Source organism: Protopterus annectens, chromosome 4.part0 (genome assembly GCF_019279795.1).
Source record: "Protopterus annectens isolate FY-2018-M chromosome 4.part0, PAN1.0, whole genome shotgun sequence".
Classification (NCBI taxonomy): Eukaryota; Metazoa; Chordata; order Ceratodontiformes; family Protopteridae; genus Protopterus; species Protopterus annectens.
This window is the reverse complement of record NC_056733.1, coordinates 710,800,720-710,810,719: the sequence shown is the minus strand read 5'-3', so window position 1 is coordinate 710,810,719 and position 10,000 is coordinate 710,800,720.

Sequence of the window (10,000 nt, the reverse complement as noted above, 5' to 3'; positions counted from 1 at the left end):
TTACGGTGGCTTGGGCATGTGTGTAGAAAAGCGGAAGACAAACTGGTGAGGAAGACTTGGGACAGACAGGAAGAAGGTAACTGAAAGCAAGGATGTACAGCAAAGAGGTGGATGGATTGTGTGAAAGAAGATCTGTGACAGTCAGGCATGAGTGTTGAATAACGCAGGAGTGTGACATTGAATCGAGAAAGTTGGCAACAGTTAACACGATACCCCCACCCCATGTAGAAAAAAAAATGGGAAAAGGGGGGCTGATGATGATCATGATCATGATGATGACTGCATATCTAGACCTCGCAAAGATGTTTAACACCATCCCACATTCAAATATAGTTGATAAGCTCAATTATCTAAATGTAAATCCCTATGTAATTCACTGGATAGTAAACTGGCCTTCTATTAGAACCCAGGTTATTAGTGTGTGTGGTGCTACATCTTCTGAAGACTTGTCACTACTGGTGTACCTCAGAGTTCAGTCCTTGGGACATTCCTTTTAGGCATTTACTTTTCAGAACTCTAAGCTAATGTTAAGGGGCTATGGCTGACCAAGTCTGCAGATGAATGCAGACTTAGTGCTATCATAAACTCTCCAGAAGAAACCCAAATCCTCCAAGGGGGCTTTTCTCAGACAAATAGGTGGAGCATAGGTCTCAACCTCTTAAGCGGCTAGTGTGGAGCATAGACCCTATGTTTGACAAACAGCCAAAATGTAGAACACCCCATTTTTGCACTGCACAAAAACACACAATTTCTATGAGCCCTGGTTGAAGTGGCTTTCTGCCAGATATATTAAGTTACTGACTACTATACATTTGTAACATTTAATAAGACACATGCTTGTGGTTCAAAACCAAAACTTTTATTTTATAATCTACAAAACCACCATAACCACACCATAAGTAACTAAATATGAAACAGCATTTCTATACAGAAACAAAACTAAAATCACATGTTCATTAATACCACTTCCAACATTTACTACATTTTCTAAACAGATCTGTCACATTTCACACAAGTGATTTAATTTTCACATTAAGTGCATGAACAAACAGCATCCTATCATACTTTAGAGGCCTTGTTTACACAGTTACTGTATGCTGCTATGGCTGTTTTAGTAGTATCTAAGGCATGTTTTGTAGCTTAGATCACAGCAGTCCAGTTTTTCATTCATTTTGATTGCTAATAATGAGTTCAATGTTTTTATTCTGAGAAACCGATGCAATTCAGTGTTTACTTTATGTAACATGCTAAAAGCTCTTTCAATTTCTGCATTTGAATGTGGCAGGCAAAGTAAGTCATCATCAACTGTTTTAAAGTAACAATTTTCCATTACCGCAGAGGTTCCTCAGAAAATATGCCCAGTACTTGGACACATGATTGGGGTCCATCTTCTGGACCTGTCTGGTTTCCCGTGTCCTCAGTCTGATACCGGGTAAACTCATCAATTAATTGTTCAGCCTCAGAATCACTTCCACAGGCACTCAGATGGAAGCAACATTCCTGAGAAGTCTGGAAGATATGTCCAATTTTTGTCAGCATTAATAAGGAATGCAGTGTCTTTCATTAAATGGTCTTGCATGGGAAATTTGGTAAGCATTTTCTGCAGCACTGTAGCATAAAAAGCTCTAACTTTTTTCTTATAAATGTTAAAATCTATAACCATGCCAGCAATTTCCTCCTCATGGCTATTTGTGTACTGTCTGGCCTCTCAGCCGATACTTTGGTCACTGTTTGGAAGAATAGAGCTGCTATCAACACTGAAACATCACTGTGTCTGATATGTCCGACAGCAGCTGCAGGTCTCAGAAGTCTGCCAGCATACTGCTGCATGAGTTTATGAACAGTGGCATGCAGTGTCAATAGCTGCATGTCTCAGGAGTCTCCCAGCATATTGCTGCAGGAGTTTATGAACAGTGGCATATAGTGTCAGTAGCTGCAAGTCTCAGGAGTCTGCCAGCATACTGTTGCAGGAGTTTATGATTAGTGGCATGCAGTGTCAGTAGTTGTAGGTCTCAGGAGTTTGCCAAAATACTGCTGTATGAATTTATGAGCAGTGACATGCAGCATCAGTAGCTGTAGGTCTCAGGAGTCTGCCAGCATACTGCTGCAGGAGTTTATGAACAGTAGTATGCAGTTTCAGTAGCTGGCTTTCTCAGCTCTGAAGGTAAATGTTGAACTCCAGTAAAGATTCCCATGCATACTTGAGAAACATAAAGATCATACAAAAATTGTGACTCTGCAGGTGGTTACAAATAAGGTTAATTTTAGCAGACCATAGCTCTGCAAATGAAAAATATGAATTTGGGGCTGGCCACATGTCCAGGCCAATGCTAATGACCTTCCCAAGATTCTGCCATCTAGTAGGCGTATGCCTAGTACACTTGAGGGGGTCAGTGTCTATGAAAATAGCAAATTATTGTACTTTTAGTTGTCTTTGTGCACTGAAACTGAAATGACACTACACATCAGATTTGAGTTCTTTAACTGGTGAATGTAGTGCTTTTTCACCAGCCTTACTACGTATATCTGCCAGGTAGTACAGACACTCCATGTTTACAATGGTGGGCTTCACCTTCTTTAAACAAGATAGCACAGAATAGTGTTTTCCAATCACTGAGGTATAAGGGAGCCCGCAGGATTTTTTGCAGGGGGGTGCAAACCCAGAGCCCCACCCACATAGCTCACCCCGCCCCCTGCCAACACAGCCCCGCCCAAGTCCACCCACCCAAGCCCCGCCCACACAGCCATTCCAGTGTCCCATTACTTGGCTATTTCTCCCCATTTACTGTAGACACTGTTCAAATGTGTGCATACTGTGTTATGCTTTAGTTCTACAATGATTACAGGCAGTTGGATTTAAATTTTCAACTTTTATTTCAAACATTATAGCCCAAACACTGAGACATTTACTAAACCTAAACAAAGCAATAGTCTTGCAATGAAAACAGACTTGGCATTAAAGCTTCTCTACTTTTGAAACTCACATTCAATGAAACGGCATTGAAACCCACATTCAAAGAAAATGCATCTGGCCAGTGGCAGGTTATTTACCTTTGAACTGTTTTCAAGCAATAGGCTCCTTGCACCGTTAGGGCCATGCAAAAGTTATTTGATTTACCTGATTGTATTAATTATAATATATAATTGAATTATATCCGTTGTATTAGACAGCAACACTTGTATATTTCAGTGTTTCATCTACAAATTCAGTGCCTGCTGCGTCAAAGAATAAATTGCCTAGGTTAAATTAAAAATGGTAAGCTGGTATATTGCAATAGAAAATGGATGACAAGCTGAAAAACAGGTTCATAGTTATTAGGCATCTCATCCAAAGGAGGACATCCTGAGGACTGCAGCATACAAATGTATATGCTGTAGGAATAGAACCTCAAGCCTTTACATTAAGATGCAAGTATTCTACTTGTGGTGCTACTAACATAGCTTTAAAACTTTATACCACAATAGAGATACCATTTGCTAAACAAAATGGTTGCACATTGTAAATAGACTTGGCATGAGCAGCAGTGAACTTCTTCCTTAAAACTCATAGTTCCTTGAAAATGCACTTGAAAATTCCACCTGCTAACTCTAACTTGGGCATTTCACTTTCTCTTACAAAGATACCACACCCCTCAAGGCTTCACCCTTAGTGCAAGAAATCTTGACAAAGCCTAAAATAAATAGGGACAAATTATAAATATGGCTCTCAGAAAATTGCAAGAGTAACAGGATTTGTGTTAGTATGCAGTCTCATTATTTAGCAACTTCAATCCTTTTTAAGAGGAATATGGGGCAAAAATCTGGACAGCTGAGGGTATGCTACCTCCCTCATACACACACCAAATAATTCTGGTCAGACTTGAATTAGTTCTGGGAAGGTTGCACTGAACGGCACCGTGCTTGATCTGAAGTGGGTGAAATCCTGGTAGCTAGTGATTGCAGCTCAGCAATGTGGAGCATTAAAGCATTTTAGCAGAGCATTGTTTCATCACTACCTATTGTGTTTGCACATACGCTGTAGTCATTTCAAACATTTGCCTTCTTTTTATTACTACAGAGTACATTTACCCACCCGAGCTATTGTGTTTTGACTTCATTGTGGAGCTAGTTGTTGCAGGGCTTAGCTTTTAAGTAAGGTAGCAATGCTTATTTACCATATACCATTAAAGCCACCCAACTACAAGTGTACTAACACACAGACACTGCTATAAGACACTGGTCTCCAATAAAATGTAATGAGCTTCTGAAAATACTGTAATCCTGTCCTTTTATTACAAATACTGTCATATGCATTTCAATACCCAAGGCTTATACATTATCTAGCTATGTAAATATTCTCTGCATGGCAACAACGAAAAGGCTTTCAATGCTAGCAATTCTTTAACAATATGCTTACTAAAGCTTACTTGCATCTTACAATGTCCGACAAGCTTACTAAAGCTTACTTGCATCTTACAATCTCCGACAAGCTTACCTGATGTTCATTAAACCATGGCTACTTAAACAGAGCAACAGGACACTGATAGCATGCAGTTCCTGAATAATAAGAAGCACAAATCAACAGTATAAAAATCTGATAGAAAACCAGAACATTTTGCAAAATCAAGGACAGATGAAAAGCCACGGTCATATTTGTGATCTACCTTGGATGGGGGAATACTCTGCACACTTACTGCATAACTGCTTCTTGCCTTCCTTGGACACATCCCGAGCCACTACAATGGGGGCTGGGGTGCAATAAGTATGTCATAATTTGAAGGCTCTGACACTCCTACCTCTCAACTTCAGAGCAAGAAATCTGGACAAAGCCATACATAGAACTAGAAGTGGGACACAGGCCCAAAAATAAGGCCAATTTTAAATATTGCTCTTATTAACTTAATAGAACAGGTAAATCTTGTATTAGTACAAATTTTCTGAAGGGTATAAAATCTGAAACTCAAATGTCTGCCATTATTTTCTAACTTCAATCTTTAATGACTTGCCACTAATTTGCCAGAAACCACAATTTTATGAAAAACAGACCAAAATGTGATGCAAAATACCTGTCAAAAAGGGACACCTTTTAATATTAACAGTTAACTTGAAGCAGCTAACAAAATAAGAGCATCCACATGCATTTCTGAAATAAAGGTAATCTACAACTGATCATTACAGTTATAATTGTAAACCCTCCACATTTTCTTCCAAAATTGCCATTTTGGAGGAGGCATTATTAGGGGAGCAACATTTTGAGCCAGAATTGGGGACAATTGAGATGTTTGGATATTCCTAATCTACAAAGTGATTTGCACGTACCTCTCAACCTCTTAATGCAGGAAATCTGAACAAGGCCAAATATATTGGGAACATAGAAACACTACTAAAAATTGCTCTTGTATAAACTTAGACAGTCTTGCATTAGCATGCATTTTTCTGAAGATTATGACATCTGAAACTCAATGTCTGTCATTTACTGGCTTAATTCCTAAATGATTTGCTAGAAAACCACAAATTTTGAGAAACAAACCAAAAATAAGCAGCAAATGTCTATTAATTCTGCAAAGATATGGACAACTGAGAGGTATAGTTCAACCGGGGCTGTCGAGTTTGCTACCCCCCCCCCCCTCACAAAATCATGGTCAAATGGAGCCTCCCCCCCTGCAGCCATTCCAATGTCCCATTCCTTGGATATTTTGCCCCATTTACCATAAACACTAATGTGCATACTGCTTTACTTCATGATTTAGGATTTCATTTGAAAGTTTTATTTTGCATTTTACAGCACAAACCCTAATACACATCTGTTAAAGCAATGCAGTCTCAATGAAAATAGACTAACATTAATACTTCTCTGCCCTTGAAACTCACATGCATTGAAACAGCACCGAAACCCACTTTCAGAGAAAATACATTTTGCCAATTGCAAATATTAACTCTGGGCTGTCTTCAAAATCATAGGCCCCTCGAACATAACATACACATGCTCTTTGATACACCTTCCTGACTGTATTACATTATATTCCTTGTACAATACAGTACAGTTGTTAAAGGGCATTTTAAATTTATTGTTTTGAAAATGTTTCCAGTATACAAAGAAACAAAAAGCATCCACCAATGACAAAATTGCCCAATTCAGAACATTTCCATCATAACGTCTACTCAAGTCCACCAGTATCAGTAAAAAATATACACAATCTCTGTAGTAAAATCCACATTGAAGAAATTTGTAACTAATAGAGGTTGCTGCTAGCAAACACTTTGTCATTATTTAATCTACAAATAAAGTGCCCGTTACCCTTGAAGAATAAATTGCCTTTGTTGCATGCAGTAAAATGAAAAGCTAGTAATACCGCAATAGAGAATGGATAGCAAACTGTTAACAGGTTCATAGTTACTAGGTATCTTTGCCAAAAGGACTGCAGCATCCACCCCCTTTACAACACAATACAGCATCAGCAATGCATTTACCTACTGCGGGAGTAGAACCCACAGCCTTCAGCATCTACCTACTGCGGGAGTAGAACCCACAGCCTTCAGCATCTAAAGCAAGTACACTATCTGTTGTGCTATTAATGTAAGCAGACTAAACATAATCAGCACTAAACTTTTGCTCCCCTGCAGCTCTCAGCTCCTTGTAAAATCTACTCGACACTCAGCTGTATCTCTGAACTTTGCAGCACAAGAAATCTGGAAAAAGCCAAATTTATTGGGGGCAAAGGCCAAACAACAGGGACACATTTTAAACATTGCTTGTATAATGTTTGAAAGTTGCTAGAATAAAATGCTGCATTACCACCATACATTTCACTGCCACGTCTTGAACCCAGGGACCCGTGCAAAAAGTCAAAGCAACATACCACTACGCCAAATCAGTTTTGTGAAAGAGGAAGACTGAAACTTTACCATTTAGTGAATTCAGTTCTCACCATAGCACAGCTGTCAACCTCTTAGCACAAAAGACCTGAACAAAGCCAATAATGCGTGACTACAACCACCAAACATTCAGTGAATTCAGTTCTCACCATAGCTCTCAACCTCTTAGCAAATAACACCTGGACAAAGCCAGTAATGAGAGAATATAGCCCCCAAACATTTTCAGTGAAATCAGTTCTTACCATAGCTCTCAACATTAGCAAAAAACCTGGATGAAGCCAATAAATACCTGGATGAAGCCAATAAATACCTGAACAAAGTCAACACTGGGTGAATACAGCCCCCAAACATATTCAGTGAATTCAATTCTTACCATAACTCTCAACCCTAGCACAAAACCTGGATGAAGCCAATAATGGGGGGAATACTTTCCCAAACACAGGGATACATTTCAAATATCCATCTTGTACACTTAGAAAATTGCTAGAATAAAAGCTTGCTTTTGTTACCATACACTTTCTGAAGAAAAGAAGTCCAATATTTACATTTATTAACCAGGAAAGTCTGACTTTGAAAAAAAAAAAAAAGCTAATTTTTTTAGCAGAGGCCCAGGGAGAAACACTCCAGACAGCCAAGAATATCAGGCAACAAGGACACAAATGCAGAAACCACAGATTTTATGAGGAACAGAAAAGGTATGAGGGAAAATCCTACAATATTTTTACAAATAGTGGTGGGTAGGGAATTCAGGCTCTTGCCGCTTGGGCCCAAGGTACAGGGTTCAAGCCTTATTCTCTACCCACCACCATGTACACCTGGGGCATTACACACACACACACACACACACACACTACCTGAACGGGTCCCATCTTCCGTTCCTGAATACTCCGTCAGACTCTCCATCTTCCGTTCCTGCATACTCCATCTGACTCCCCATCTTCCATTCCTGCATACTCCGTCTGAGTTCCGTTCCCGCTCGAATACCCTGTCTAAGTTCCCACTTTCACATAGTGATGATGTCAGCCCATCTAAGTTCCCGCGATGATGTCAGCCCATCTAAGTTCCCGCGATGATGTCAGCACGCCTACCCGCGATCTTCTTAAAGAAGAACGCACAAAAGAAAAACTTTGCTGTAGTCAGAAAAACTTTGTTTGAAATGCTGTATTCAGCCGATTGCCGATTCTAGGGGGGTGCAAGTGCACCCCCTTGCACCTGCCTGCGGGCGCCCTTGCTGAGGTAGTATTGCCTGAAGAAAAGCCCACAGGGTTGAAAACTGGAATGGTAAATTTTGTCAGAGTAGACATTAAAGCATTAAACAATACTTACCTAGTTCCTGAAACACATTCTGGCATATGAAGGAATTGCATTATACTTTTGTCTGTGTTTTCATTTAGGTAATCAACAAAGATCAGCATAAGTTTGACATTGCCCATGTCTGCACTTTGACCCATATACAAACAGAATGGTGATTTCTGGCACCAGAGCCTTTCTTGTAATGATGCCCCAGAACATCCCATGCAATGTAGGCTGCCTTTGTTGCTCCACTTGTCATTTTCCTGATAACATCTTGATCCTCTCAATGTTCCAGAATATTCTGTACAATGCAGGCTGCCTTTGTTGCTCCACATGTAATTTTTCCTGATAACATCTTGATCCTCTCCACATTCCAGAATGTTCCATACAATGCAGGCTGCCTTTGTTGCTCCATGTGTCATTTTCTTGAGAGCATCTTGATCCTCTCCACATTTCTTCATAAATTTCAGGACATCTGTTCTGCTGCAAATGACAAGTCGTGTTTAGCAAGAAGTGACAAAAAAAACCTCTGCCTCAATTAACTTTGTATTTGTTAAACTCTGCAGTCCAAAGAAGTCTGCCATAGTCCTCCCAGCTGTATGTTTGCAATTCTATATTGTGCTTCTCCCTGTTGGCATGTTGCAGCAGATCACGTCATGCACCATGATGAACTGTGAAATTGGTGCCGCAGGTCTTGCAGAAAGTATATTTTACTCCACACCTACTCATGGAAAGTCAGTCTATAGCACTTGTCCAGCTTGGCTGAATTTTTTTTTCTACTTCTCTTCTTTGGACTGATATCTGTATCCATATCTCTCTCTTCATTGTGATCCAGGCAGTCTGCATCTAGCAGGTTTGTAAAAGAATGGTGTTAATTAATAAAGACAATGAAATGGTGGTTATACTAAAAAAAAAAAACAGCACAACTGTCTCCTCAAATCAAAGAAATGGTCAACTGTCCCCTAGGCTACCCACATCACTGGAAGTTTTCTGCCTCTGCATCATCCCCTCCTGTTCATCTCTGCTGCTTTTGCTGACCATAAAGGCCTGCATGATCAGGTTAAGTGTACTTTAGCTTGTTGAAGGTTTGTCACTCCCTTACCTCCATGACAATACTTGAAATCCTCTGATGCTCACTTGCCCACTTAACCATTGTTGCAGAAGGGACAGTATGATTTTCATTGCAGAGATGACATTTGCAGCATGCTCAAAACACCCTTGATTTTATTTTGAAATCCATGTTAAAGATGGACAAATCCTGCTTAACAAATGTACTTTCTGAACACTTCTGCAAAATGATGCGTGAAATGTACCTACAGGAAACACAATGTACCTGAGCGGTAGCAATGAATTTATAAACTACATACACCATCATGCCAGTACCACCTGTACTTCAGTCCCCTGTCACCACCTCAGATGTCTTACAGCCCTGCCCTACACAAATTGGTCTATACCTGGCAAAGGTACCTAGTTTAGAGTCTAAAACTGAATACAAACAATGGCCCTCAGTACTTTTACAGAGAATGTCAAACTGACAAGACTTAACATGAGACAATTTGGACATAAATATGAACAAACATGAAACTTTTACTTGTCAGGTCTGACTTGGAATGGTTATGACTAAAGACAAAGCACAAAGGTGGACATACCATAATTCAACAAGGGATATTTGTGAAACAAGGAATCCTAATATGCTACTTTAAAATCCAACTATCACACTTTAGCTGCAACAGCAAGATCCATTCAGTTATACATATAAAGAAAATATGCAGGTATCTTGTATGCTTGCAGTGATGCACAAGTGAATCTGCGTAATCTTTCCTGGAGGTTTCAATAAACTTTATGTAGGCCT